The 22,024-nt window shown below is 37.9% G+C and overlaps 2 non-coding genes across 2 annotated transcripts; one reads left to right on the top strand and one right to left on the bottom strand.

Annotated features, from left to right (window-relative positions):
- Nucleotides 1–1,050: 1,050 nt before the first annotated feature.
- TRNAQ-UUG (transfer RNA glutamine (anticodon UUG)) lies at nucleotides 1,051–1,122 on the bottom strand. The gene has a single exon. It is a non-coding gene; the product is annotated as a tRNA-Gln (tRNA).
- Nucleotides 1,123–21,280: 20,158 nt separating this feature from the next.
- Nucleotides 21,281–21,387, top strand: LOC127108814 (small nucleolar RNA R71). Its single transcript, XR_007796325.1, has one exon. It is a non-coding gene; the product is annotated as a small nucleolar RNA R71 (small nucleolar RNA).
- Nucleotides 21,388–22,024: the final 637 nt, after the last annotated feature.

Raw genomic sequence — 22,024 nt, 5'->3', positions numbered from 1 at the left:
TAATATCAATTGAAGTGCTCAACATCAAACTCACATTTGATAAATTTTTGAATCCAATTTTTTTATATTTAATTTTTTTATACATGCATTTGTGAAAATTGGACATCAAATTGTGTATTATACATCAGTATATGAGCACTATAATTGAGCAATGCGTTTCATAAGTAATTTAGATGGGCAATGTGTGTTTTAAGGATGTTTGGTTTCCATGCATATTTATCATTTGCTTTTTTTTCTTCTAAGTTGCAGGTAAATACGGAAATGCACTTTTCAAAATTTGATTTTTCAAAAATACAGAAGTGCATCTCCGTATTTTGTCTGTCTATATTGCTTGGTTTGATTTTCAATGTGTTTTATATGAGTTTGATTTTTTCTACTTTGTCTGATTTAATTTTAAGTAACATGATTGATAAGTCATACGGACCTCCTCCAAACTCCCCAAGAACGGCCGCATCGACGACGAGTGCATCAACCAGGAATTGAGGGGCTTCTGGTGTATCAAGAGGTGACATCTGCCACCTCCAAGAAGACGAAGCAGGAGATGTGTGGGCCCTAAAAGTTGACGCATCATCATGAAATGAACTAGCACTGAGGGTCAAACTCTTTTCATACGAATTGATGCATGTCAAGACATTTTATTGAGCTTCATTCGATCTTGATTGTCATCAACGTTACCTATAATTAAACCGACAAAATAGAAAAAATCAAACTCATATGAAATTGAAAATCAAACCAAACAATACAGAAAATAAATAGATGTAAAGAGAATAAATATCAATGAGAACAAAGAGAATAAATAAATGTATTGTATTTTTTTAATATGCAGTCTACAATATAATATACATTTTATTTAAATAAGACACAAATAGGTAATTAATGAATCAAAATTGAACACCCTTAACCATTTTTTAACCCCACTCATTAATAAAAAGAAGTGATTATAATTTGCACTCCATAATGTATTAATGTTGATAAAATTAACGCTTTTTAACAAGAAGCAAGAAGAAAAACCAGTAGCGTGTGTAAGCTAAAAAGTCGTTTTTAAAAAGAAGGTCCTACCGGGAGTCGAACCCAGGTCGCAGGATTCAAAGTCCTGAGTGCTAACCACTACACCATAGAACCTTTGTTGATGGTAGATAAAAACTGTACATATTTAATGTTTTACTTCAATTACAAACACTTGATAATGAAACGTTTCTGAGACAACGTTATACTCAATAATTTCTCTACTAGGATTTTAACTTTTTAACAAAGCTACTTGCCCTTTTTTTACTTGAAAAATAAATACAATTGCCCTAGAGCCTCGTCATTTAGAAATTAAGAAGTTACCGCTATATTTTGGATTTAACATTACATTCTAAACAAAAAAAATTTAGAGTCCATTTATGGTTCGGATTCAAGATGGAAAATTTGATTGAGTAGTAAAATTGTAATTTCACACTCGTCACTGTAAATTAGTCTATTGCATAAAAATAGACATTGTCAAGTCTAAATAGTTAATTTTTTTTCTTCATATTTATAATATTATTATATTTTATAATTTTAACTTAAATAATTCTTTGATCTCTTGTTTTTTATTTTCGTTCTTATATCTTGTTCTTTCAAATGATTTTAAAATCATTTTGATTTTAATCTCTAAAATTAAAATTTGCATGAGTAATCTATAATTTTCTTTGATATTTAACACATATAGCTGGAGAATAAAAAACTCACTTAATTTAATCACGTTAATAAATTTATTAATTTTTTTTACTTTAGTTGCCTAGTTGAATTATTTTAAATTTTAAGATAATAAATCTTAAAATTTGAATAATTATTATATATTTTATCGGTCTTATTATTATATATTTTAATTCTTTTAATGGTTTTTATACATTTTTTTATCTTTGCATTTTATCTTTTTATCTTCTTCATTACTTCCTTATCTTTTATGTCTTTTGAGTTACGCTTTTTGTTTGGTTTACTTTATTCTGGAGATGTATCTCCGGAATGAATTATGTAGTTACATCTCCGAAGAGACTCACCAGTATCAGAATCAACAGAAAAATAATTTTTCAAAATGAAATTGACATTCATAACATAAAATAAACATTACAATGATTATAACATAAACTACAATATTACATTTCAATATTCCCGTAGACGTTTGCACATCTTCAGAATATCTTTGATCGATCTTTGTAACATCGATTTCAACTCGAGTGGAATTTTTGTTTTGAAACGGAAATACGTATTCCATATAGCCATAACATCCGCTTGTGCCTTGAGCTCAAATTTGCTAAACTCAATCTTCCCTCCATTGTCAATCGACGATGAACGGTACTCTGACTTCACAATCCTTCATTTGTCTCTATAAGGTTAGGGATATTGGATTTGTCTTTGATATATTCGAGGGAGGTGGAATCGGTGAGCTTAAACGTTCTCTCGGGTGTAGAGCCGGGGAAAGAGACCTTTGCGATATATCAATGGATGTTTATTTATGACATTTGAGACATTTTCAGTTTGTACGAAATATAACATAAAAACACATAACCTTATATAAGGCAGAGATCAATATGGACCACTCATTAACTAGCATATTGATTCCGGAGATATATCTCTAGAACCGCACCCTATTATCTTATTCCGGAGATGCATCTCCGGACACGACGTAACTTTTTTCAGTAAAAATGGAAGATTAATATGAGCAATGCATAGGGAAAAGAAGATTCTTTACCTGAAATTCTATCTTCTTTTACTCCCTATGATATGATGAACCAAAAGGATGGAGATTTGAAGTGAAAAAATGGATTGAGAATGAAGGGTTTTCAGGGTGAAGGGTTTGGTTGAAAACCAACTATGTCAACAATGATTGTGTGATCATGCAGTTGGTTCTTTTATTAGATATTTCTGGAGATGCATCTCCGAAAATATATGACATGCAAAGGTGATGTAAATTTCAAAATGTCACCCATAATTTCGGAAAAGCATCTCCGGAATATCTATTGAACAGTTAAATAAATAAGGGTTTTCTTAAAATATTCTGGAGATAATAACAATTGTCCAACATATAGGACGCCTCTCATAATGACCTTACTTGAGTATGCAAGAGGTGCGTTTGAAGATGCTGATACTGGTTGTGACTATATATCAAAAACTTGATATTGGTCGTGACTATATATAAAATATAGTCTATCGGGTACTTGACTGCAAGTGCACAGTCCAGTCGTTTTAGTTTTAAAAGATATCGAACCCACAGGGACCTATGGTCAAACTAGTGTTACTAATGTTGGAAATTGTTTTGCAATATTAGTTCCAAAATGACAAAAGAGTTAAATAGCATTTAATGATTTGAATTCAATTTTTTTAGTTATTGTTTTGTTTGAATTTTGAATTCAATTTTCATATCTTTTCATGAAATAGTGTCATATATGAAACATTGTGTTTTATGGTGAAATGGTGTTGTTTCATCAAAGGTTGCAAACTTTTGAAACAACATCCATATCTCCTATAAATATATGATTTTATTCAGAAAAATAACACAAGAACTAAAAACGAATTTCTCTTCCAAATTCCAGAAAACCTTCCTTGCATTTCGGGTTCTTCACTTGTCTTGTGCAGACTCGAAATAAGGCTGACATTATCCTGAGTGTTCTTGCATTTTCCAACTCTAAGACATAATAAAAGAGTGCTTGAAATACTTTTAAGGAAAGTGATTCTCAATCACGATTCAGTCCTGGATCCATTTAATTTTACCGAATTTTCTAACAATCTTAAAAGTATTAGTAACATAATGGCTTCAGACGCTGCTGTTTCAAGCATCAAAGTGATGAATCAGGATCTTGTCAAGTTAGATCGATTTGATGGAACAAATTACACAAGATGGCAAGACAAGATGACATTCCTATTGACTGCCCTGAAGGTTCACTATGTTCTTGATCCCGACCTACAACCAATACCTGAACCAACAGAAAATGATTCGGAAGAACTCAAGAAGGAGCGCAAGAAACGCAAGGAGGACGAACTGCTTTGCCGTGGACACATTCTGAATACTTTATCTGATCGTCTCTACGACCTCTACACAGACAATCCATCGGCAACAGAAATATGGAAGGCACTAGAATTCAAGTTCAAGGCTGAAGAGGAAGGTACGAAGAAGTTCTTAATATCTAAATATTTCGATTTTAAATTCTTAGATTCTAAGCCCATTCTTCCCCAAGTGCATGAATTGCAAGTTCTGGTCAATAAAATAAAGGCAGTAAAAATAGACATCCCTGAGACCTTCCAAGTCGGTGCAATTATTGCAAAATTACCACCTTCATGGAAAGGCTACCGAAAGAAATTGTTGCACAGTTCCGAGGACTTCTCCTTGGAGAAAATTCAGAAACATCTTCGAATCGAGGAGGAATCGAAGGAGAGGGAGAAATCAGAACCCCCTACTCATTTCAAAACAAACGCTGTGACCAACAAGGGAAAGAAGAGACATGATGGCATAAAGAGTCATCTTGGACCAAAGAAAGAACATAACAAGTTCAAGAACTCTGGCGGTCATAAAGGTCCAAAGAACGGATGTTTCGTATGCGGTAAACCTGGACACTATGCTCGAGATTGCAGACAAAATAAAGCAAAAAATGAGATCAATGCAATTCGATCAGATGATGACATAATTGCTACAGTGAGCGAAATTATGGCAATCAAAGGAAAAGTTCAAGGTTGGTGGTATGACACTTGTGCTACAGTGCATGTTACTTATGACAAGGCTGCATTCAAAACCTATTCTGAAGCAATTGATGGACAAGAGGTACAAATGGGAAATGAAGTCCGCTCTAAAGTTGTTGGAACCGGTTCGGTCGAACTTAACTTCACTTCTGGAAAGAAAGTTACACTTGTAAATGTGCTTCATGTTCCAGACATGAATAGGAATCTTGTTAGTGGGGATTTATTGGGAAAACCGGGTATTAAATCTGTATATGAATCGGGCAAACTTATTTTGACCCGTAATGGTGTATTCATTGGAAAAGGATATTCCGCAGAGGGAATGATCAAACTATGTACTAATGATAATATTATTAATGAAATTTCTAATTCCGTTTACATGCTTGATTCCGTTTCTTTATGGCATAATAGATTAGCACATTGTGGTATTAGTTCTATGAAGAGACTAATTAAATCTGGACTAATTTCATGTAATATAAAGGATTTCAAAAAATGTGAATTATGTGTTGAATCAAAAATGATTAAGAAGCCTTTCAAAAGTGTTGAAAGGAAAACGAAATTACTTGATCTTGTGCACTCAGATTTGTGCGAATTTAATGGCATGTTGACACGTGGAGGGAATAGATACTTTATTACATTCATAGACGATTCCTCTAGATACACTCATGTATATCTCTTAAAGCATAAAGATGATGCATTTAATGCCTTTAAGACTTATAAAGCAGAAGTCGAAAATCAATTAAATAAAAGTATAAAGGTCCTTAGAAGTGATAGGGGCGGCGAATACTTTTCAATTGAATTTGATGCATTCTGTGAAGAGCACGGTATAATACATGAATGTTCGGCACCACGAACACCGCAACAAAATGGCATGGCAGAAAGAAAGAATCGAACATATCAAGAGATGATGAATGCCATGTTGATGCATTCTAAATTACCCCTTAACTTGTGGGGTGAGGCATTATTGTCCGCCTGTCATATAATCAATAGAATTCCGTTAAAGAAAACTGGTATATCTCCATATGAGTCATGGAAAGGCAGAGCGCCAAATATCGGTTACTTTAAAGTGTGGGGGTGTGTGGCATACTACAAAAACATGGACCCTAAAAGAAACAAGTTGGGTCCTCGAGGAATAAGATGTGCTTTTGTAGGATATGCACAACACAGTAAAGCATATAGACTCTTAAATCTAGAATCTAATGTAATTGTTGAATCCCGGGATGTAGAATTCTTTGAAAACCTTATCACAAAGGATAAAGGATCGGAGTCGGCCACTAATAAAGAATCTCATGAAGATAACTCTTCTCGGACTGTAGAAATACAAACTGAAGGCACTCCTATAATCATTGAACCACAACCCGAGCCTAGGATAAGCAAGAGAATTCGGAAAACAAAGAATCTAGGACCAGATGAGATTGATTCTCAATCTATTTCCTTTTATCTTGTTGAGGGAAATTGTAAGAACTTTGTTCAACGCATTCCGATTATTCTTCAAGTGGAAGATGATCCAAAAACTTATAAGGAAGCAATAACTTCAAGGGACTCCACTTTTTGGAAAGATGCTATCCAAGATGAAATGGATTCAATTGTATCAAACCACACTTGGGAACTTGTTGACTTACCTAAGGGATCAAGGCCCATTGGATGCAAGTGGGTGTTTAAGAAGAAATACCATAGCGATGGTACTCTAAACACTTATAAAGCCAGATTAGTGGCAAAAGGATTTAGACAGAAAGAAGGCATAGATTACTTCGACACATACGCACCAGTAGCAAGAACAACTACTATTAGATTGTTGTTTGCCTTAGCATCTTTGAATGATCTTATAATCCATCAGATGGATGTTAAAACAGCGTTCCTAAATGGAGATCTCGATGAGGAAATCTACATGGAACAACCGGAAGGCTACCTGCTTCCTGGAAATGAACAAAAGGTGTGTAAACTTGTCAAATCCTTATACGGACTAAAACAAGCACCAAAACAGTGGCATCAAAAATTTGACTCTGTAATACTCTCAAATGGATTTATTCCTAATTCTTGTGACAAGTGTTTATACACAAAGACGTGCAAAACCACTGTAATATTCCTTTGTCTCTATGTCGACGATATGTTGATCATCAGTAATGATTTAAAAGGAATCTTAGAAACAAAGAAGTTTCTAACATCCACTTTCAAGATGAAAGATCTTGGACTTGTTGACACAATTTTAGGGATTAAGGTTAAGCGAAATAGTGGGGGTTATGAACTTAGTCAAACCCACTATATTGAGAAAATGCTTGATAAGTTTAAACATCTAAACTTTAAGGAAGTAACCATTCCATTTGATCATGCCAACAAACTTCAAAAGAATAATGGAAGATCAGTGGCTCAATTGGAATATGCAAGTGCAATAGGGTGTCTAATGTACCTAATGCAATGTACCAGACCCGACATATCATTTGCAGTCAGTAAAATGAGTCGATTTACTAGTAATCCAAGTAATGAACATTGGAAGGCAATTACAAGGATTTTTGGCTATCTACTGAAAACCAAGGACCTTGGTCTTCACTATGGAAGGTTCCCTGCCATATTAGAAGGATACACTGATGCGAGTTGGATATCTAATATTGGAGACCATAAATCTACAACTGGATGGATATTTACACTTGCTGGTGGAGCAATTTCTTGGAAGAGCAAGAAACAAACATGCATTACACTTTCGACCATGGAATCAGAGTTTGTGGCTCTCGCTTCCGCCGGTCAAGAAGCGGAATGGTTGAGGGATCTTCTGTTGGAAGTTCCATTGGCTAAAGACAATGTCTCAAAAGTGATGATACATTGCGATAGCCAAGCCACATTAGCAAGAGCATTCAGCGAAGTGTATAATGGAAAGTCTAGACATATAGGACTTAGACATTCGTTCGTAAGAAAATTGATTAAGGATGGAATCATTTCACTCACCTACATACGAACATGCTATAACTTAGCAGATCCGTTTACTAAGCCACTGGCCAGAGACTTAGTACGAACAACCTCGAGAGGAATGGGGTTGAAACTCCTTAAATAAAGGTTCCGACAGCGGCAGCAACCCAATCTTATGTTAACAAAACATTAACTTCAAGATTCAATGGGTAACAACAAGTCGTTGAATTGGATGTAAGTCAAGAATTTGGGAAATAAGGTTGACTGTGTTGAATTGAGGGTTGAGGTTTCCAAAACCTCTTAATGAAGTTCATTAACGAAGAAGAGTATCTATTGGAAAGGATGCTATATGAACCTCACCTATGTGAATTTTGAGATGGTGCCGTCTCAAAGTGAGAGTTGGAGTTTCTCTCATGAAAAATTCATGAAAAGGATAGCATATGGCCATAAATAAGTGCTAAGCGAGATATGTAAAGGAAGAACCTTTAAAGAGTGTGTGTAAGGTAACGCCGGTCTGATCCCATGGATTAATGGTTTAAAAGCTTTGCTACCAAACATTCCGATTAAACTTTGCGTTATCCTCACTAAGGTTAAGTTTAAAATCGAAAGATACCTAACTGTATTAACACCTTTTTATATTTCACTATCTGGAATGATTTTTGTCATTATTAGAACTAGTGGGGGATTGTTGGAAATTGTTTTGCAATATTAGTTCCAAAATGACAAAAGAGTTAAATAGCATTTAATGATTTGAATTCAATTTTTTTAGTTATTGTTTTGTTTGAATTTTGAATTCAATTTTCATATCTTTTCATGAAATAGTGTCATATATGAAACATTGTGTTTTATGGTGAAATGGTGTTGTTTCATCAAAGGTTGCAAACTTTTGAAACAACATCCATATCTCCTATAAATATATGATTTTATTCAGAAAAATAACACAAGAACTAAAAACGAATTTCTCTTCCAAATTCCAGAAAACCTTCCTTGCATTTCGGGTTCTTCACTTGTCTTGTGCAGACTCGAAATAAGGCTGACATTATCCTGAGTGTTCTTGCATTTTCCAACTCTAAGACATAATAAAAGAGTGCTTGAAATACTTTTAAGGAAAGTGATTCTCAATCACGATTCAGTCCTGGATCCATTTAATTTTACCGAATTTTCTAACAACTAACGTCACTATGTTTAGCTAAGGGAATGATTTATAGAAGTTTGGTGCAGAATATTAAATCTAAGAGAAATTTAGTTTTAAGAAAGAATTGATGGAAGGAATCAGTATGCAACGCATTAATCGTCAGGGATTCGATAAGTCACCGGTGAATAGTTTAAATACCAAATATCTTTCAGTAGAAAATATTTATTTAAAAGGTTTTATCTCACACTCTCGTGATTGTTGATTCGGCCCATAGCTTATAGTCAGAATGTACGCTCTCGCTGTCCCATTTGAAGTTAAAAATACTTTTTGAAAATAAATAAGTTCTAATTGCTTTTAAAGTGCTCTCGCTGTTTTTAAAATCAATGCCTAGTTTTTACTATCCAGCTCGAGCCTCACGCTCTCGCGATTGTTGGTTCTCACCTTAGTTAATTTCCCACTCTCGTGGCAAAATCGTATTAAATAGCTTCTCACTTTTGTGACAAAGTTAATTAAATTTAAATTAAAAACCTCAGCCTAAAAGATTGTTTGAGAAAAAGAGTTTTCACCGATTATTATTAAATCCCATCCAATTAAATTGTTACATACCAATACCGGTAGTTTAGCCTGACATGTTAAATAGCGCAAACACAGAGCATAAACAGATTAACAGTGCAGCAAACATAATTATGACAATAACAAAACAATGATAATAATAATTGAATAAAAACCTGGCAATTGGATTAACAGAGTACGGCGAATCTTGGAGTACTTGAGCAGTCCTCCACAGGTCGGTAGGATTCTGCATCTTCAATACAATTGCTTACTAAATTAAATAAAGTGTAGTAGTTCCCCAGTGTAGGAAACTACTACTATGGCTAACTGGAAAACGGGAAGGAAAAGAGAAAACGGGAATTCTAAAAGGAATGGTAAATGAATTACGGCAATGGAAACAAAGTTGCTGAAAGAAAATAACTAAAAAGCTAGAATGCTGTAGAAAATCAATTGCAGAGCGGAAGTGTAGACGTCCCTTTTTTTCCAACTTCTGTCCTATATATATTGCTTTGGTAGGTCTTGGCAATTGAGAAAATTAAGGAAGACTGGTTGAGTGAGGAATCCACGAGGAAGTCATTCTGTTGGAGAGAATTTAGGCACGTTTGGTTGCCTCTGATGACTGCTTCAAAACGTAAAATCTGGCTGTGTGACGCTCGTCATGGGCCTGTGACGGTCGTTACAGGCTGGGCCGTGCCGGTCCTCATGCACCTTGTGACGGTCGTCACATCAGCAAATTCTGTCTTCTGGTTTTTCTGCTTTTTCTGTGCTTTCTCATCTGTTTCTTCTTCTTTTTCTTCCTTTTCTACATTTTGCTCATTAATGCTTGGAGATTTAAATACCTGTAAAAATAACTCGAATACTTGCGGAATAATCGGAATATTAACTAAAGTGGTATGATCTTTGAGTGTAAATCAAGGCAAATATCTGATGCATTTTCGCGTTATCAAACTCCTTTAAACTTGAATCTTTGCTTGTCCTCGAGCAAATGAAATTTGAAAACAAAGTTAAACGCGGATACATACCCATTCGTACGTGGTTGTCAGGTGGATTGTTAAGATGACCGATATTCAAGTAAAACACTAAAGATACAGTGACGACACAAGCATTAAGCATTAGCGTAGATCTCTCCTTTGCACAAGCCAGTTCGAATCATGCTATTATAGCTAAACCTAGTGTCTCTCGTTCCTATTTCACCCGATTTCATTCTAGCGCAATCACATTAAGCCCTTTGCCTCCGCACGCACTTAGTGAAGTAGCCGGTTAGTGACTTTGATCCTTTTCTTAGCACGGGGTCTGATACACTAGTGCAGTACCCCTTTATATATCCCTTTTTGAAGGTTGTGGGGGATCGAACCGTAGTTCGCCCTACCGAGTCCAGTACCAGGTACCTCTGAACCAACCAGCTGGGATTTCTGTTCCTTCTTTTTGTATATCTTTGCAACCTTTTGTATGGTTCGTTTATCAATTTCTTGATAGCAAAAGTATGAAGGAATTTCTTAATTTGTAGGCATCAAACACTTATATTCATCGACTCTTCACATGGTTTGCGCTTGAGACAATGCTGACTGCTAGTATAAACTACTAGGGGTTAATCTAGGACGGTAGACTTAAGGTATCGATATAATGGTTATTCAAACTGATCTCGTAGAAGTGAGGGATCTAAGGTGTCGGGACGGTATCAATCTTGTTAAATCTTTCTCAGTTTTCCTAGCAAAACCTTTGTAAGACAACCTATATACTCGTAGGATATGCATTTAATCTTAAGGAATTTTTTTTGTTATGCCAAATTACGTATAAATGATTGATAAGGACAAACAAAAAAATTTGTATTGGCTGAAAATACTAACAATAGAAACAAGTAGAGGAGTGATAAGGATTTCCTCCCACATTTAATCAATGCATTGTCCTCAATGCGACAATATATAGAATGAAAAGAAAGAAACATGAAGGTCACTACTTGTCGTTATGCTGTTGGCTTCTGCGTGCTCTGGCTCTTGCTCGTGCGCGCTCACCTCTTCCTCGCTGGGTAGGATCCAACCATACATGCTAAGTGTACTCCTGGATGGAATCTACGCGATATGTCAGGGCACTCATCTGGTCTTAAAGCTCTGCCATCCCTTGGTTTGCATAGTCGTGTTGATCCCGCTGTATTTGCTGGATTGCTTGCATCATTTCCGTCTGGCGTTCTTCCATCCTTTGGTTGTGTCGCAGCATCTCGGCGTAGATGTTTTCCATGGTGGCGGGTCTTCGCTCGCTTCTTCGCTGCCCTCAGCAAGATGTCTCTGCAGCGTACTCCTGAGGTGGCTGTGGCATGCCTCGGTTAAGCTCCTCCTCGACTTCATCTCCTCCATTATCAGGATCTCCTTCATTTGCCTCAGGGGCATCCAGATCAAAAATCCAATTCGCCATATTTTGTGGATCTGTTCGGTTCCTGTTGGGCATGATGATGCTTCGAACTATCTTGTTTCTGACAACAGGATGATACTTCCCGTCGTCTCTGGCTTTGATCAGGTGTGAAGCACGGCAGTAGTCGATGTCGAGGAACTCGGCAGGCAAGGCTGGTAAGTTGGCTAGCCTATCTCCCAGATTCAAGCCTAGTGCTATGAAGGTGATGATTCCCCCAAAACAAAACGCCTGGCTGCCTCTCATGCACACAGCCTGGATGTTGGCTAATAGGAAAGGAGTAGCATTGAACGCAATTGGGGTAAACACACAGTGAAGAAGTAAAAGTTCCTTGGAGTTTACCTTATGATTGCTGACTCTTCCAAAAACTGTATGCCCCAGGATTCGGTGGAAATATCTAATGGTTGGGTTGTGAATGTATGTTACGTTAAGCGTATCCCAGCTCGTGGCGTTCATGTTGGTGAGGCTATGCCAAACTTGAAATTCTACCTCTGACCATCCGTCAGGAATACAACAATGAACTCCTTCTCCATGTTGGAAGCCAAGCATTCGCGCTATCTGAGTTTGGTTTAGGGAATACTCGGTGCCGAACATTCTAAAATGTGGCGACTCCGGTGAGAAACTAAGTTGCGCCAGGGGGTGTAATATAGGAGAAGGAACTCAGGAATTCCAGGGTTAGCGCTTCGTAGGTTGGTTGCGGTGTGGTACACAGTTGCGTCAAGTTAGAGTTGTTCAGCATCCACCCCACGCCATCCAAAAGCCCCAGCTCCGTCAGGCATTCATTATCAACATACCTCGTAGCTTGGACTGAGCGTTGGTAGAACTTGAGGTAGTTGTCTCTTTGGCGCTCGCCGCCTTCTCCATTTCTGAATACGACGGTTGAGAGGTCGGGAGTAGTTCTTTCTTGACGGGCCATTGGTGTGATTTATGGAACTTTTGGTGTTGGTGGGTGAGATGGATATGGTGAGTTACACGCTTCTCGCTTAAAAGGATGTAAAGAATTGAATAATGCAGAGAAGAGTGGTGTGAGTAGGATGATTGATGAAGAAGAAGAGAGGAAGTGCGCATGTATTTATAGGCGCTTCCTCTGGTTTCATGACGATCGTCACAGGGGTGTGACGGTCGTCACGCGCAACGGGTGTGTAACGGTCGTCTGCAACGGTCAGATGTTCGTAACGGTCATTTGCATGCCGTGTGATGATCGTGGGGATCCGTGACGGTCGTCACGTCTGTGAGATGGGCGTCACATTATATGTGACGGTCGTCACACGCTTGTTTGCAATTTTTTTTTCATTTTTTCATTAAATGTTGCAGCAGTTTAATACAGTATAATATGATAACTGAGCAATTGAATTTAAAAGCATAAATAAATAAATGTAGAAGCATAAATAGATAAATAAATATAGAAGCATAAATAAATGAATAGCAATGTTATTGAATTAATAGATTAAAATTAAATGTAATATAAGAAAGAATTAATAATAAGGATAAAAGAGCAATAAACAAAAGTAATTAAATAAATGTGCTCCCTCCCCACACAAAACATAGCAGTGTCCTCATTGCTTGGTGTGAGTAGGAGAGATCAGTGGTCAGTGATATTAGCCACGATTCTGTCCCAATGCAGCTACAGCCTGGTTCAGGTGATGAAACTGCTCGACGGCTATATCCATCAGGCCTAAGATATCAAAGCGCATGATCTTTATCTCTTCTTTCACAGTTGTGATGTCAGCATGGAAATCATTCAGACGGGTAAGAAGCATGGCAAGATTATCAGCATATGATGGAGGTTCTGGTTCATCAATGTTATAGTAGTTGGGAGGTGTTTCAGGGTCAGATTCCTCAACATGGACAGGGTCATTGAAATACTCATATGTAGGTGGTGTCTCGGGAGGTGAAGGTGGATCAGTTGGGTGTTCATCTAAGTCATAAAGCCAGTTATTGCGGTTGTGAACACTCGTTCTCTCATGGTTAGTGATCGCGACTTTATGAGTCGAATTTGGGGTACAAACTGCAAGTGCACAGTTCTATCGCGTAGTTTTAAAAGATATCGATCCCACAGGGACTTATGAATCGATATACCGTTATCTAAGGTTACTTCGTAAAGCTAAGGCAGGTAATACTTTGATTGTTTGGGGGAAAAAGCTAAAACTAAAATAAGATCTAAAATTAATATCTAATAAGCGGATATCGGTATGTAGTTCGTCGTAATTAGGGAATCAATTCTTTATTGGTTTCTTGGTTTTAAAATGAATCTTTTCAGTTGACGCTATTGATTAAAAGTTTTATCTCAAACTCTCGCTCTTTTGAATAAACTATGATTTTATATTAACGTAGCTGTCACTTATAGTTAAGTCAAAAACCACTTTTTGAAAACAATAGAATCCGTAGAAACTCTTTTTAAGAAAACACTAATCGTTTAAACACCCTTATCTCAAACTCTCGCTCTGTTGACTTAGGTTATATAATTAAATTCAAATGCTTAACTCTCGTCCTCACATTCAACCTTTAAAAATACTTTTTGAAAAAGATTAGAATTTAATTAACTCTAAAAATTGCTCTCGCCCTGATCTAGAATTAATGTCCAATTTACACTGTCCAGTCAAAACCTCAAACTCTCGCTCTATTGATTTTAACTTCTTTATGTCTTTTACTTTCGTACAAAAACTTTGTTATTAAACCTGTAAATTGAAACCGTAAAAAGAGTGATTTTAATTTTAAACTTAATTAAACCAACTTAGTTTTGATTCCTTCATTCCGCTTACTTTACATACCGATACCTAAATAAATTAGCCAGACATGCTAAACAGACTTAAATAAATATCATGCATAAACAGATTCATCTCAAGCAAATAATATAAATAAACAGTAAAGCAGGGCATATATAAATTCAAACAATAATTAAAGAACCTGAGAAATTAAATAGCAGTCTTGAACACTCAATCACAAGTCGGTTGGATCTGTTCTTGAATTCTTCAATCAGGCAGGAAAATAAAAGCGAAGGAATAAAAAAACTAGATTCTAACGTAAGGTTAGATCCGGTAAAAGGTACACAATAGTTTCCGGTGTAGAAACTATTGTGCGAAAAAGAATTAACTAAATGCTAAAAAGGAAAATAGAAATTTCAAGGAAAAACAATACAAAACTCGTACAAGTATTGCTGTAAAAATATGCCTAAGCTACTGGAAAAGAAAAAATGTGAAAAAGCGAAAGCTGAAAAAAAGCGTGGAAAAAATCTGGAACCCCCTTAGGTTTTCCGTAAGCTTCTATTTATATTGGTCATGTTGTAACCGTTTCCAAGAGTGTTCCGCGTCAAATGGTCAGAGGTCGTGGCAAATGATCCGGCGTGCAAATAGGACTCAACGTCTCTGAAGCCAAAAATATAGGAGAATGGTGTGACGTCCGTCACACCATGTGTGACGCTCGTCACAGGCACAGCGCTTGTGCTTTTTGGGCTGGGCTTTGGTCTTTGGTATTTGATTCTTTTCATTCCTTTTTGCACCTCCTTTTCTTCCCTTTTTGACTTGTGCTTCAAATAAACCACCTGAGGCAAATAGAAAGAAAATACCGCGTAATATCTAATAAACTGAAATAAATTGCAGTAAATAATAATATAATTTAATTAAATTGAGTCCTAAAATGTTATATAATTTCATGTTATCAGTTAGGCAAGGTAAATAGTCAGACCACTTCGTTATTGATTAGGTAATCAAAAGTATCCGGCCCAAGGTTGCCAATGATTCTACGGTTAAGGCAAAATTCGATATCCATGGGTCGGATGTTTCCAAATGGTACATGCTCGTAAAGTGGGCGTCTAAGTCCGATGGCATCTGCTATCATGGTTACTAGGCCACCTATTATTATTGGAGTACGATTGTTCTTAGCAAGGTGAACGGATCTCTCCATCATAAATGTCACGAAATTGACATGTCGACCTTGATCGACACATAGCAATATGAAAAGTTCATCGCGGGACACTATGGTGTTGTTCTCTTCCTTAACAAATAGGGTGTGGGCTAGTATTTTATGGAAGTAGCGGATAGCAGGGTTGTGGATCATTTGGGAGTGCATCTCATTTGGGTTAGGGTTGTAGTCTCCAGTTAAGCTACCCCAAAAGTGATCTAGGTCGATGTCATCGATTAGTTCCTCCTGGAGGTTAGTAAAAACGAATGGGCCACTAGGAAATCCTAGGAGGTCAGCAAGGTCTTTACGGTTATAGGTGAAGTCCATGCTAAATAGCCTAAAGGATATCAACCCTTTGTTAAGTCCGTAACCATGCTCGGGGTTGTAAACTAGGGAGCTAAGGAATTCTAGGGTTAGTTCACGGTAAGTGACAAACCTTCTCTTAATAGCAGCATTCTCCCACCCTAGTTGGTTAAACATAAACAGGATGTTATCTCGAATACCTAACCTATCCATGGTAGATCCATCATAATAAATGGATAATGCCATATCCTTCCGAGCTAGATAATCATACCTCCTTCTCTGAACTCTGCCTCTGAAAACTGTATCTACTGGTTGCATGATGAAAGTTAGTAACTAACTAGTTATAAATTCGCCTGTTAATCAGTATCCAATGTTTCTAAGTTAGTAACTAGAAGCAACAAGTATTACTGCATAGAATCAAGAAGAGGGGAGCAAAAATAAAGAAGAAAATCAAAGAAGGAAAATACTTTGTAACAAAGATAACAAATAAAAGAAAAGGCGGGTTGTCTCCCACTAAACACTTTGTTTAATGTCGTAAGTTCGACAGTAGCGTCGCGATGTACTAGTTTTGGGGTTGAGCGGGCAACTCTATAAGTCTAAGACTGTTTGAATAGTCTCTATTTTCAATATTATAATAATGTTTTAATCACTTCCCGTTTACTATAAATGGTTCACTATTCCGAACTTTGATTTCTATCGCACCACTTTTAAGGACTTTAGTGATTTCGAAAGGGCCTGACCACCTAGATTTAAGTTTTCCTGGAAAAAGTTTAAGTCTTGAATTGAATAGTAGGACTATGTCGCCGACATTAAACTCTTTCCTAGATATACGTTTGTCGTGCCATCTTTTGGTTCGCTCTTTATATATCCCGGCATTCTCATAGGAGTCCAGTCTCAGTTCTTCCAATTCGTGAATGTCCAAAATTCGTTTCTCACCTGCGGAAGTATAATTTATATTTAGGGTCTTAATTTCCCAATAAGCTTTGTGTTCTAATTCCACAGGGAGATGACATGATTTACCGTAGACTAGTTTAAAGGGTGTGGTCCCTATTGGGGTTTTGTAAGCTGTCCTATAGGCCCACAGAGCTTCATTTAGTTTAGATGACCAGTCTTTTCTGGATATTCCAACAGTTTTTTCTAGAATCTGTTTGATCTCTCGATTTGAAACTTCGACTTGCCCGCTGGTTTGTGGGTGATAAGGTGTTGCTACACGGTGTCGGACTCCATACTTCAGAAGAAGTTTTCGAAAGATGTTTGATATGAAGTGGGAGCCACCATCACTAACTACTAGTTTTGGCACACCGAATCTAGGAAAGATGATGTTCTTGAACAACTTAATCACTACTCGTGTGTCATTTGTCGGAGAAGCTACAACCTCGATCCATTTTGAAACATAGTCGACAACAACGAGTATGTACTTATTACCAAAAGAAGATGGGAATGGTCCCATGAAGTCAATTCCCCATAGATCAAAGACTTCCACTTCCAAGATTCCTGTTTGTGGCATTTCATCGCGTCTTGAGATGTTACCAGTGCGTTGGCACCGGTTGCATTTTATAACCGCATTATGGACATCTTTCCATAGAGTAGACCAAAAGAGGCCCGATTGTAGGATCTTAGTACAGGTCTTTGAGGTACTTGCATGCCCTCCATAATGAGCGGAATGGCAATGAGAGATTATGTCGTCTATTTCATCTTCAGGAACACATCGACGAAAAATACCGTCGGTACCTCTTTTGAAAAGCAGAGGTTCATCCCAGTAGTATTGTTTTAGATCATGAAAGAATTTCTTCTGTTGTTGGTAGGATAAGTCCGGTGGAAGTACTCCGACAGCTAGGTAGTTGACAAAATCAGCATACCATGGTAGAGTTGCATTCGCATGTATTTCTTCCACGGATTCTTCTATTTCGGTATCGTTTATTGTTAGTTCAGACATGTCGCTTTCCATTTGGGCTATAAGTCGTTCGTAAGGGAAATCATCATTAATTGGAATTTGTTCAGGTTTATTCCCTTCGATTCGTGATAAGTGGTCTGCTACTACATTTTCAGTACCCTTCTTATCTTTTATCTCTAAGTCAAATTCTTGTAAGAGTAGGATCCATCTTAAAAGTCTTGGTTTGGCATCCTTCTTACTTGGCAGATATCTAATAGTGCCGTGGTCGATATAGATAATAATTTTCGCCCCTACTAGGTAGGAACGGAATTTGTCCAAAGCGAACACGACGGCTAAAAGTTCTTTTTCAGTGGTGGCGTAGTTCATTTGGGCTGGATCTAGTGTTCTACTTGCATAGTAAATAGCATGAAGTTTCTTATCCTTTCTTTGTCCTAGTACTGCGCCTATTGCGTAATCACTCACATCACACATGATTTCGAAAGGTAATCTCCAGTCAGGTGGTTGCATTATGGGTGCGGTGATTAAAGATGTTTTTAGTTGGTTGAACGCTGTTAAGCATTTTTCATCAAAGATGAAGTCAGCGTCTATCATTAATAAACCCGTAAGTGGCTTGGTAATTTTCGAGAAATCTTTAATAAAACGCTGGTAGAAACCGACGTGTCCTAAAAAGCTTCGTATTTCTCGTACGATTTTTGGAGGTTAAAGGTTCTCTATGATTTCGATCTTAGCTTTGTCTACTTCAATTCCTTTATTAGATACTACGTGACCTAACACGATTCCTTGTTGGACCATGAAATGGCATTTCTCCCAGTTCAAAACGAGATTTACTTTCACGCATCTTTCAAGTACCATTTCAAGGTTTGATAGACATCCTTCAAAGCTTTGCCCACAAACAGAAAAGTCATCCATAAAAACTTCCATAATGCCGTCTATAAAATCAGCGAAGATCGACATCATGCATCTTTGGAATGTTGCGGGAGTGTTGCATAATCCGAATGGCATTCGTCGGTAAGCGAATGTACCATAAGGGCATGTGAAGGTTGTCTTTTCTTGGTCGTCAGGATGGATTGAGATTTGAAAGAATCCTGAATAACCGTCTAGATAGCAGAAGTGAGAATGCTTAGCCAATCATTCTAGCATTTGGTCAATGAAGGGCAGAGGAAAATGATCTTTCCGAGTGGCTTTGTTTAGTTTTCTATAGTCGATGCACATTCTACTTCCGGTCACAACTCTTTGTGCTATAGATTCGCCCTTCTCGTTCTTAACGACTGTAACACCCCCTTTCTTGGGTACTACGTGAACGAGGCTAACCCATTGAATATCGGAGATCGGTATATGATTCCAGCATCTAGTAACTTCTTTACTTCATCCTTGACTATCGTACTTAAGATTGGGTTTATCCTTCTCTGGTGTTCTCTAGAGGTTTTACAATCTTCCTCCAGCATAATGCGATGCATACATATATAAAGGGCTTATCCCTTTTAAGTCGGCGATGTTATATCCTAACGCAGTTGGATATTTTCTTAAGACATCTAGTAACTTTTCAGCTTCCATCTGTCCCAAGTCAGCGTTGACTATTACTGGTCTTTTGAGTTCAGTGTCCAGGAATTCGTATCTTAGGTTCTTTGGTAGTGCTTTTAATTCCAAGTCAGGTTTCTTTGGGCATGGCATGTGGTTGGGCGTAAGTGCTAAGCATTCTCTTAGACTGTCATTTTGGTATGGTTCATGCCAATTGTCGTCTTCAAAGATTAGAGGGATTTAGATTTTCATTGTATCAGAGTATGTGGTTTCTTGCATCTCCATCTTTCTCACGCACTCGTCTATGATATTAAGTAGATAACAGGTGTCGTCTATAGCTGGCGCTTGTAAGAATTGGATCAAGATGAATTCAACCTTTTCCTCTCCAACTTCGAATGTTAGCTTACCTCTCTTTACGTCTATTATGGCTCCGGCGGTAGCCAAGAATGGCCTTCCTAAAATGATAGGTGTACTGGCATCTTCTTTGATGTCCATGATTATGAAGTCTGTAGCAATGTAAAATTGTCCCACACGTACGGGGACATTCTCTAGTATACCGACAGGATATTTGATTGAGCGGTCAGCTAATTGAACAAACATCTTGGTTGGTCTTCGTTCTCCCATACTGAGCCTTTTACAGATGGTTAAGGGCATTACACTAATGTTGGCTCCTAGATCTCCTAAAGCTTTGTCTATGACGAATTTTCCGATGACACAGGGTATGGAAAAACTACCTGGGTCTTTTAGTTTGGGAGGCATGTTATTTTGCATTATTGCGCTACACTCGGCAGTAAGTGTAACTGTTTCGTTATCCTCAATCCTTTTCTTATTGGACAGGATTTCCTTAAGGAATTTGGCATATGAGGGCATTTGTGTGACGGTTTCTGTAAAGGGTATTGTAATGTTTAGTTGTTTCAGAAGTTCAACAAATTTCCTAAATTGACTTGCGGATTTAGAACTTGTAAGTCTTTGAGGATACAAAATGGGTGGTTTATAAGGAGGTGAAGGCACATAAGGTTTTTCTTTCTCTTCGGCCTCTCGGGTATTATCTTCTATTTCCTTTGGTTCATTCACCTGCTCAGTTGAGGTTTTGCTGGTTTTTGGTACATGGCATGGTTTTGGAGTCTTGGATCCACGTGTCCGTCTATTTCTTTTCCACTCCTCAGTATAACGGCATTTGCATGTCCTTTTGGATTAGGTTGCGGCTGTCCAGGAAATGTTCCAGCAGGAGTGGCTGTAGATGCTTGTTGTTGAGCCACTTGTGAAATTTGTGTTTCAAGCATTTTATTGTGGATGGCTAAGGCGTCTACTTTGCTCGCTAGTTGTTTGAGTTGCTCGCTAGTATGTATGTTTTGGTTCAAGAAGTCTTTGTTTGTTTGAGCTTGGGTAGCTATGAAGCTTTCCATCATTAATTCGAGGTTCGACTTCCTAGGCATGTTAGGAGCATTATTAGCTAGCTTTTGATATCCAGGTGGAACAGCTGGTGCTTGGCCAGGTGCATACAGGGCGTTGTTATTCTTATACGAAAAATTAGGATAGTTTTTCCAACCTGGGTTGTAGGTATTCGAATAGGGATTTCCTTGTGTGTAATTCACTTGATCGGTTGGGACTCCTGCTAATATCGACATTCTTGTGCAGTGTGTCCAGGGTTTCCACATAACTCACAGTTTGGAGTTACAACAGCCACGATGGCTGCGGGTGGTATGGTCAAGTTGTCTAATTTTTGAACAAGGGCATCTACCTTGGCATGAACATGGTCAAGGCTACTGATTTCATACATTCCACTCTTTGTTTGGGACTTTTCTACTGGAGTTCTTTCACCTCCCCATTGGCAATGGTTTTGCGCCATGTTTTCAATGAGTTGATAGACTTCGTTGTATGGCTTGTCCATAAGTGCACCGCCCGCGGCAACGTCTACTGTCAGTCTTGTGTTATACAAAAGCCCATTGTAAAATGTGTGAATGATCACCCAGTCTTCGAGACCGTGATGTGGACATATCCTCACCATATCTTTGTACCTCTCCCACGCGTCGTAGAGAGATTCTACATCTTTTTGTCGGAATCCGTTGATTTGAGCTCTCAGCATAGCAGTTTAGCTCGGCGGAAAATATCGGGATAAGAAAACGTTCTTCAGTTCTTCCCATGTTGTAACTGAGTTGGATGGCAAGGATTGCAACCAAGCCCAAGCTCTGTCTCTTAGTGAGAAATGAAAGAGGCGTGGTCTTATCGCATCTTGAGATACACTGTTTGCCTTTACAGTGTCTGCGTGTCGCATTACGCGAAAAACCGGCGGGAAAACGAAACAACAGAGCCGCCACCGTGCGTTATTTATCCCAAAGGAGGGAAAGGAAACGCTCGAAGTAAACCTGGAAAAGACATGGTCTCGTGACCAGAGAAAGATGGGATCGGGAGTCGGTTATGCGAAGGGAAGGTATTAGCACCCCTACGCATCCGTCGTACTCGACGGGATCCACGCACAAAAGAATAGAAAGAAGGTTGCTAAAGACTGCTCAAACACTGCACAAGGCTGGAAGGAAACACAGAAAGACAAAAGAAACGGGACTCGGCAGGATATCGCATCCCGGGCCTACGTAGTCTGTCAGACACAGACATCAGAGTCGACGTAGTTCGGGACAGGGGAAACATGCTCGCTAGGATGTCACATCCTATGCATACGTATCTTCTCTGACCGGAGAAGAATCAGAGCACTCGTAGCTCGACTA

The sequence above is a fragment of the Lathyrus oleraceus genome, chromosome 7, assembly GCF_024323335.1.
Source record: "Lathyrus oleraceus cultivar Zhongwan6 chromosome 7, CAAS_Psat_ZW6_1.0, whole genome shotgun sequence".
NCBI classification, from domain to species: Eukaryota; Viridiplantae; Streptophyta; class Magnoliopsida; order Fabales; family Fabaceae; genus Lathyrus; species Lathyrus oleraceus.
This window is presented reverse-complemented; position numbering and strand designations above follow the sequence as displayed.